General features: G+C 47.0%; 1 protein-coding gene across 3 annotated transcripts in view; it reads right to left on the reverse strand.

Annotated features, from left to right (window-relative positions):
- The window catches only part of ZHX2 (zinc fingers and homeoboxes 2), a 48,628-nt gene extending 41,276 nt beyond the window's left edge, over window positions 1–7,352 (reverse strand). Inside the window, exons 1-2 of one of the 3 annotated variants that reach the window (XM_077932745.1) lie at window positions 6,157–6,304; window positions 1,989–2,157 (exon numbers count right to left, since the gene is read on the reverse strand). The gene's annotated coding sequence lies outside the window, so the exon portion shown is untranslated. Of the gene's footprint in view, window positions 1–1,988; window positions 2,158–6,156; window positions 6,310–6,482 lie in introns of those variants that run through there. The other 2 variants (XM_028736221.2, XM_028736220.2) reach the window with 2 other exon arrangements.
- Window positions 7,353–9,703: the final 2,351 nt, after the last annotated feature.

The following is a 9,703-nucleotide window of genomic DNA, read 5'->3' on the forward strand; positions in this document are numbered from 1 at the left end:
GTTGCCTTCTAGATGTTTTGGGGAGCTCCTACTTCCATCAGGTCCAACCAGCATGGCCAATAGTCAGGGATGATGGGAGTTGTAGTCCATCAACATATGGAAGGCCACAGATTCACCACCCCTACTTTAGCTACATCCAGTGACACAGAGAAAGCACAAGGGGAAGCAAAGTGTGAAGCCACTTGCTATTATATACGGACTCTTCTTCACTTATTTCTACAGTGGTACCTTGGTTCTCAAGCTTAATCCGTTCCCGAAGTCCATTCCAAAACCAAAGCGTTCCAAAACCAAGGCGTGCTTTCCCATGGAAAGTAATGCAAAATGGATTAATCTGTTCCAGACTTTCAAAAACAACCCCTAAAACAGCCATTTAACTTGAATTTTACTACCTAACGAGACCATCGATCCACAAAATGAAAGTGATAAACAATGTACTGCAGTCACACAATAAATCCATCAGTAGCTGAACTGGGATCCACAGAGTCACAAAAAGAGCTGCAAAAACAAAAACGCAAAATAAATAGCAAAAACAGACAGACCTCAGCATAACACTCAAAACGGAAGTGTGGCACTCAAACCGGAAGTGTAACACTCAAAACGAAGCATGTTTGGCTTCCGAAAACAGTTCGCAAACCGGAAAGCTTACTTCTGGGTTTGCAGTGTTTGGGTTCCAAGTTGTTTGAGTACCAAGGAGTTTGAGAACCAAAGTACCACTGTAATCCGCCCCCCCCCCCCCAGCGTTTGATGTGAGTAAATGCTTCTTGAAACACTTCAGGCAAAGTTTTTAATTTCTTAAAGAATTGCTTGGAACAGTTAAAGTGTATTATAATTCCTGATTTTACACAGCTGTTGGCAGAAATTAAAATGGGGGAGGGAATGGTTTCTTTTCTACTTTTACACAGAATGATAGAAAAGTTGAGTACTATGTTGGAAAGCTGTTTCTGGTCAGGAAATGGAAAATTCCAGGATATGACAGTGATTTCCAGAATGACTGAAAAGACCTCAATTCTATTAAATATACGCTATAATTGCCGAACCCTCTTAGACATGTCCCAGTCCTGCTGGAACCAGAGGGGTTTAAGACAAGCCAAAGAGGGTGGTGTCCTCTTCTTCTATGGCTATGGGCTTTTTAAAGGGTCAAGAAAACCCTCTAGCTTCTGACACCTCACTCTCGCATCAGCTATGGCTTCCATGCTTCATAAATCTCAGTTCCTCTGTTCCCATTTTTTAAAATTATTGTTGTTGTTCTTATTGCCAGAGCAACAATGAATTTAAGCACACTGTATTAAAAATAGCTCAGTAATAGGAAACTTGGAACTTAGGACTATATAAAAGCATTTGAAGCTGTCCTACATGAACAGCAACCAGACAATGATGATGATGATCAGACTTCCTGTATCTTTGCATTTCTCTATAGCCCAGCTGTCTTGTTTGTGTATGTGGGGTGGTCCCACTTGGGACCACAACTTCTTTTGCTGTCCTTTCCTTTCAGCCATTTCCCCCCTAGAAATTTGCTCCCTCTCCTTTCTATTTTGTCCTGTTAAAGGTAAAGGGACCCCTGACCATTAAGTCCAGTCATGGCCGACTCTGGGGTTGCGGCGCTCATCTCGCTTTATTGGCCGAGGGAGCCGGCGTACAGCTTCCGGGTCATGTGGCCAGCATGACTAAGCTGCTTCTGGTGAATCAGAGCAGCGCACGGAAATGCCGTTTACCTTCCCGCCAGAGTGGTACCTATTTATCTACTTGCACTTGATGTGCTTTCGAACTGCTAGGTTGGCAGGAGCAGGGAAGGAACAATGGGAGCTCACCCCGTCGCGGGGATTCGAACCGCCGACCTTCCTAGGCTCTGTGGTTTAACCCACAGCACCATCCACATCCCATTTTGTCCTGTTAGGGAAGGATTATAGGTACCCACACGTTTCTCTTAATGGAGCAAATGACAACTTTGGAGCGTGTAGTGAGAAACCGCAATAGTAGGGTTAACTTACTCCAGTGCTGATGTGATTCAGGGACCTCTACTGATCACCCCTTGGCATCATGGGTCCCCACTGTCTTGTGAGCCACTGGTCCATCTCGCTCAGCTCTGTCAACTCCAACAAGCAGTGCACCTCCATAGACTCAGGCGGAGATGGTTCTCAGCTCTCCACTTGAGATTACCTTTAACACAAGTTGACAGAAAATGAACTTGGGACTTGCAAAGCATATGCCCTGCTTGGGACCCAATGCATACCTGCCCACAAAATCTCTACAGTGGTACCTTGGTTCTCAAATTTAATCCGTTCCGGAAGTCCGTTCCAAAACCAAAGCGTTCCAAAACCAAGGCATGCTTTCCCATAGAAAGTAATGCAAAATGGATTAATCCGTTCCAGACTTTCCCAAACAACCCCCAAAACAGCAATTTAACATGAATTTTACTATCTAACAAGACCATTGATCCAAATGATAGCAATAAGCAATGTACTGCAGTCACACAATCAAACAGTAGCTGAACTGGGTTACACACACTCAGAGCCACAAAAAGGGAAAATAAATAGCAAAAACAGACAGACCTCAGCGTAACACTCAAAACTGAAGTGTGGCACTCAAATCGGAAGCCTAATACTCAAAATGGAGCACGTTCAACTTCCGAAAAAAGTTTGCAAACCAGAACAGTTGCTTCTGGGTTTGCAGTGTTTGGGCTCCAAGCTGTTTGAGAACCAAGGCGTTTGAGAACCAAGGTACTACTGTACTACAGATCTGCACAACTCATGCTCCATCAAGGTGTAAAAATCACAAGAGCAGCTGTGCTGGATCAAACCAAAAGCCCATCTTGTCCAGGCCTCTAGGGTCACAGTGGCCAACCAGATGACCACAAGAAGCCCCCAAGCAGGACCCTGAACACAGTAACACTCACTCTACCTGAGATTGCCAGCAGCTGACACTTACAGGCTTTCTGCCTCTGACCATGAAAGGTAGAACACTGTGATTAGTAGACATAAATGGGACAATGCTAAAGCTCCTAGGTTTGTTGCCTGTTAAGAATGGCAGAAGTGTGTTGGCATACAGCACAGTGGGTCAATAGTTGCAGAGTCCTGCTTTACCGAGGCTTTGGCCCTAGACACCTAAGTTAGAATAAACATGCCCAGGATTGAGCTGTGAATACCAAATCCAGCAAGGTTCCCAATTCCGCTTTCTGGATGTAATAAAAGACCTGCTGGATCAGGCCAAAGGTCCAGCATCTTGATCTCACCTTCCCCAACAAGAAGCCCATGGTAAATTTGCAAGCAGGACCCGGGTGCAGTTTTCAGCTGGGCAAAGTGGATTTAATAGCTGCAAACTGTACAGAGCTGTTCATGTAGAAAAGGCAAGTCCTGTGCATCTCAAAAGCTAGCTTGATTGCATTTAATCCAAATGCTCCCCCTCATTTTTCCCATCACACATTTTTATTCCCCATTTTTTGTTGTGGGGCTGGAAACTGCCCCCTTCCTGTTCCCCCATCTCCCTACAAGTGTTACTTAACATAGCAAAACTGGGGTGATTGATTGTATTAGCACCAATTACCACTACTGTACATGGTCACAGAGTTTATTTTACATAAATTTAAGCTTTAACTGAATCGTCACAGACCATATTTTTTTGCAGGTCACTCATCACTATTTAGTAGGGTGGCGCTGTGATTTAAACCACAGAGCTGATCAGAAGGTTGTGGTTCAAATCCCTGTGACGGAGTGAGCTCCCATTGCTCGGTCCCTGCTCCTGCCAACCTAGCAGTTCCAAAGCATGTCAAAGTGCAAGTAGATAAATAGGTACTGCTCCGGCGGGAAGGTAAACGGCATTTCCATGCGCTGCTCTGGTTCGCCAGAAGCGGCTTAGTCATACTGGCCACATGACCCAGAAGCTGTACTCCCTCGGCCAATAAAGAGAGATGAACGCCGCAACCTCAGAGTTGGCCACGACTGGACCTAATGGTCAGGGATCCCTTTACCTTACCATCACTATTTGGCCCCACTGTTTACATCCCCCCCCCTTTATGCCCATGCATATATCAAACAACTGAGGACGACACATTATACATTTGATTACCGGAGTCTAGGCCATGAAAGCTGTTTGACAGTGGAACGGTCTCCCTCGAAAGCCTGTCGACCCTCCTAACTTGGAGGTTTTTAAGCAGAGGCTGGATGGCCATCTGCCATGGATGCTTTATTTGAGATTCAGGGGGTTGGACAAGATGACCCTCGGGGTCCCTTCAAACTCTGCAATTCTATGATTCTATGAGAGCACGTGTCGTAATAACTGTAGATTCCTTTAGGGTGCAAAAAGATTATTTGCTGTTGCTGCAATAGGCTCACACCTGCTCTGAAAGCTGCCTGCTTCTTATTGCTCTTAACTGACAAGTGCATTAGGATTTAGGGTTCAAAACCTGCAGCTGCCAAAAGTACAACGTGCCCTTTCAAAGGAAAGACAAGACAACCAACTAATGTACCCAGCTTGGCATTGAATTCCTCCAGCAGGCAAACAAAAGGCCATCGGGAAACAAGTCTAGGGCTCTGAACCGTCTCACATGGCTTTGAAGTCAATCAACCAGGTGGAACTTCTCAGCAAATCAAAACTTCACTTCCTCAAAAACCAAGCCTCTCCCACAGCACTTTATCTCAGGGGTTGGAGCAGCCTTTGTTGTTGTCTTTTCTCTCGTTCTCCCCAGTGAGACAGGAAAGGAGCAAGTCCAATTCAAATCCTATGAAAATAAAAACTGATGGGGGGAGGGGAAGGTTTTTTTGGGTGGGGGAAAGGATAGACCTGGAAGTCTCTCCAAAGGAAATGTGGAATGATGACCAGAACACCTTAACATTTCCCAGGATTGTGGAGATCTTTGGAACAGGATCAAATCAGAAGTAAAACCAACACGGTTAGGAGTAACCTTTTTTCCTCATTTCGGGTTTTGTTTCGGTTTTTCAACAGGGCGTTGGAATACACCAGGCAAGATTTATATTTTTCATTTCTTAGCAAAAAAAAAAAAAACCCCAGGGGATGCGCCAAGAAGATGATCGCCCCTCCCCACCCGCTATCAGAAGATGGGGTAGGGGTGGAAAAATTTGGGGGTGGGGAGGAGAGTTAGCCCGATGCGTTATGCTATGCAAGCGTGGCTTCTACAGAGCCATTATTTCCTATTAATAGGGGGAAAATACTTCTGTCAATTTGCAGATTTTTTCCGGGGTTGCAGAGGGGAGAGAGAAAGAGACTGCAGCCCAAACGCGTCATGGTGCCTGCATGAAAGACAAATCTGGTGTGTGCCTGGAATTGCAGCCCAAATCTATGCTTGCTCGGAGCCTGTGGAGGGGCTACCCCTCCCCACTCCCACCCCCTCCCCACCTTAAAACTCTGACCCCGTCTTCCAGGAGGCGCGCGGGGAACCCGAGGGCAAAGGCGTCCGGCCCCCACCCGCTCCACCAACGTCGCAGTTATGGGGGAAAGGAGGGGGCGGGGGTGTCCCTCATTCTCCAAGCCTGGATTTCCAAGATCGCCTTCCTCGCCTCTACGTAACGCCTTCTCGAAAGCGGACGCCATATTTTGTGTGGCTGATGTCGACATAGGGAAACGTAGACATATTTTTTAATGTATTTTTTTTAAAGAAAAAAACACCCTTCGCCTTCTTTCCTTTTTTGCCCGCCCCCCCCCGCCCGGCATGCAGCCCCCTCCTCCCTTAAAACAACAACAACAACAACAACAACTTGAGATCGGCTTGAAGAGAGGGCGAAGGGCCTCCTTTCCAATACTCGTGTATGTTTTCCTTTTAATCCGATCTTTTGCCACCTTCCTCGCAATCTTTCCTCTCTTCAACGCCCCTCCCTCCCTGCCTTCCTTCCTCCCCTCCCCACCCGCTCTCAAGTCCTCTTAACAAAACGGAATCTTTTTTTTTCTCCCTCCCCAAAAGTTAGGTCCGAGTGGCTTGCCCGATCGGTCGGGTTTACAGGGCAAAAGCAAAGAGCATCTTAAGTCCATGTGGCAAAAAGATTTATCAGCGGGGTTGTTGGTTTGTTTTTGGCAAAGAACCGCACTTCCTTGTTCCTTCTTAAAAACAAACAAACCAAATGCCTAATAATAATAATAGGGGCGGAGGAAGGGAGGGCGAACGTTGTTTTCTTTTGCTTTCTTTCTTTCTTCCTTCCCCTTCCTTACCTGCGATCAAAGCTTTGGAACGCCGAGACACGAACTTTCCCCGGGAATGGAACTCTCGGTGCGCGTTCTAGAACGCGGGGGAGCCAGTCCGGGACTCTCGGTTTTAACACTCGGCCCACCGCGCACCCCCCCACCCCACCCCCGCCGCGGAAAAAAAAGCAACCACCACCACACTCACGCACACACACAAACACTCACGCACACACACAAAAAAAACACACCCCACAACCCAGGAGCAATTTGGGGGGAAAAAATAAATTAAATTAAAAAAAAACCCTCTCCGATCGGTGGTGGTGATCTACGCCAAAACCCACATGATCTCTTACGTCAGCTTGCGTATTTGCATACGATACAACCCGCGGCTCTTCTAGCAGGGTCCCTCGATTTTGGACAAAGTTTTCATTCTCTTTCTTCTTTTTTTCCCCCAACGTGAAAAACCTGCAGCTACTTTCTCTACCCGCCTTCCAAATGTCCTGCCTCCCTTAAAAAGCATGCCTTCACCTTCTGTTAATTAATCAAATCATATCTTCATTCTGTTCACATGCGGGATGTTTTTGGTTTTTTTGTCTCCGCGTTCTTTGTTACGTGCATTTTGCTCTTAACTTTAATGCAGTGTAAAGAGAGAAAAAAAGACGTTTAAATTTGTTGGCGGGGGAGGGGCGGTCGGAAGAGAAGGTTGCCTGTAACAATATCAAGGATGCTTTATATATATATATATAATCAATGCACTTCTATAATGTCGCAGTCTTTCTTTGGTTATTAGTGCATGGTCCGAGGCTGCACTAAGCGCTCACTCGGGAGCAACTTCCATTCTGGGGTCGCGCTGCAGCCTCACGCGCGATGCTTGGGGAGCAACCCCACTCGAGCTCCGTGGGACTCCACGTGCATGCTGAACTAAATCCTCACTTCGTTCCATGGGTTTTGCTCCCTCGTAATCGAGCGTGGGACTGGAGCCTTCGGACCTCGATCTTGTGCACGTTTGCAGAAAGGAACCAGACTGCTTATGTAGAAATATGTGGAACACACTTGTTCGCTTAAATGACCTCAATGTAGCCGTGCGCTTTTATCTCCTCCGTAAAAGTCCCTCCGGCCTCGCCTGCTGTGTTTCCAAAGTACAGCAACCGCGCAAGTTGTCATAATGGACCCGGACCACTTTCTCACCCGCGCCCCCTAACTTCTCATTGGAAAGCCGGCGCAAAATGGTTCTGAATTACGCACGCGCGCACAGGTCCCCAAATCCGGACGCTGGGTCCCTAGAGAAATCACGCAGAGGGTGCAGAACTTCCTATGGAAGAGACAATTGCTCCTTTTCCACACACCTCCCCCCCCCAATAAAAATCATTCGGAGCCTTCAATCCTATAATCAGAAGTCCGGGGCATTCAGGGGCACTGCCCAGAAGTTTAGCTGAAATCAACAGAATTTGGGGCTGGCTATAAGGTCGGATATCTCGCTCCTTGCTACCCCTCGCGCCGGTTACGCTGTCGGATATTCCTTTTAAATGGGGGAGGGGGAGCCTTTCTTACGTCCTGGAAGACTCCGAAACAGCTGCACCCTGTCCTATAATGTGAACCCAGTTAAATTTAAGCCCTGGCCATTATGATTAAGACCCTCTGCCCTGTGATTAATGGACAAAGTAACGCGTGCGCCCCACCGCACCAAAAAAATAAATAAATAAAAAATCAAAATCCCTTTGCAAAGGCTCTGGTGGGTGAGATGTGGATTATTTGGGGGGGGGGGTGCACTGAGATGGCAAAATCTGAGAGTCCAAGAAAAGCGTAAAAGCTGCTTGCGCGCACAGCCTCAGGCCGTGCAACGGGGCGGCGCGTAATTGTGTGTGCCGTCACTTGTTCCCTCCCCTCTGATCTAATTTTAATTGTTAAAAAAAATCCCAAGTCATTGGAAGAAATAGGCAGAGAGTAAGCCCCAGCCCCAGCCCAGTTGGTGTTCCACGTTCATTGTTTCATTGCCGTGCTTCAAATGGAAATCTGCGTGAGGGTGCGGAGAGAGGGAGACAGGCAGGTGACCGTGTGTCAAGACGCGCCTAGGCGCATCTGACTGGCGTCCCCCGTCTATCTTCTGCAAAAGGGGAAAGTTCGAAGCGCTGCTGGTGACTTCGACAAACTCTTGATCGCGGCCACGCGGGAGCTGCGAGAAGAAGCCGTCCTGAAATAATTGCAGAAAGAGCAAACGCTGGGCTGAGCCTCATTCCCGCGTTGCTCCTTTAGGTGGTGTTTTGTTAGCTTTCCCTTACCTCCTTTTCATTTGTTTGGAAGGAAAGAATGGGGAAAAAAGCTCCCGGCTGCCTTGGGGAAAGGAGGAAATCGCTCCGGAGGAAAGTCAAATCCATGGGGTGACTTTTAACAATCGCCGGCTGCTCATGTCTTGAAGTGCAGCAGAAGTAGATTGACAGATCCGCCTGATTTACATCCCTGTAGAACAGCGGCCATTTTATATTAATAGATTAATATACTTTATGTGATGCCAGACCATTTATCCATCAAGGGCAGTTGTTGTTCTCCTCCTCCTCCTCTCCTTGTGTCTCCTCTCCCACCCACCCCAAAAACCACCCAGGCTCCTATAACAGCTGCCCAAGAAGCCAGCTGGTGTAGTTTATCCCAGAATAGAAAGTGATGGGAGACACTTCTTCACCTGTTGCATTTCTGCCTGTCCTGCACAGCTTTTACACTGTTCTATGCATTACCTTGTTTGCTGGGGGACACTCCAGCCCACCTGCACTTTGGCATGGGAATCTGTCTCGTTTAAAAGTGCAAGGATATTAACAGCGGAGATCACAGAATTGTAGAGTTGGAAGGGACACGGAGGATCATTCTAGTCCATGGGTAGGCAAACTAAGGCCTGGGGGCCAGATCCGGCCCAATCGCCTTCTAAATCCAGCCCGCAGATGGTCCGGGAATCAGTGTGTTTTTACATGAGTAGAATGTGTCCTTTTATTTAAAATGCATCTCTGGGTTATTTGTGGGGCATAGGAATTCGTTCATTTTTTTTCTTTCCAAAATATAGTCCAGCCCTCCACAAGGTCTGAGGGACAGTGGACTGGCCCCCTGCTGAAAAAGTTTGCTGACCCCTGAATTCTACTCCAACCCACTGCAATGTAGGCATATGGAACTGTCCCATATGGGGATCAAACCATCGACCTTGGTGCTATCAGCACCTTGCTCTAACTGACTAAACTAGATCATTCTCATAATATTTCCTCACGATTTTGGAAAGGTTTTTTTTTTTTAATGTAGAACTCATTTTACTGCCTTGCTTGTCCTAGAGAGCAAGATTCAATCTACTAGACAAGCAGTTGGGTCTTTACTGGTAACAAGTAGTGTTTTAAGTTCCTTGGCTGGCTGGCTTTTCGGAGATTCTCTCTCTAGAGAATCTGAAAAACGGCCCACCTATCAGAGTTGTTGTGAGGATGTGTTAAATATTTTGCAGATTTAAAAAGTGAGTAGGTTGCAACAGGTCTTATTGTTGTTGTTTAGTCGTGTCCAACTCTTTGTGACCCCATGGACCAGAGCACGCCAGGCACTCCTGTCT

The sequence above is a fragment of the Podarcis muralis genome, chromosome 8, assembly GCF_964188315.1.
Source record: "Podarcis muralis chromosome 8, rPodMur119.hap1.1, whole genome shotgun sequence".
Classification (NCBI taxonomy): Eukaryota; Metazoa; Chordata; class Lepidosauria; order Squamata; family Lacertidae; genus Podarcis; species Podarcis muralis.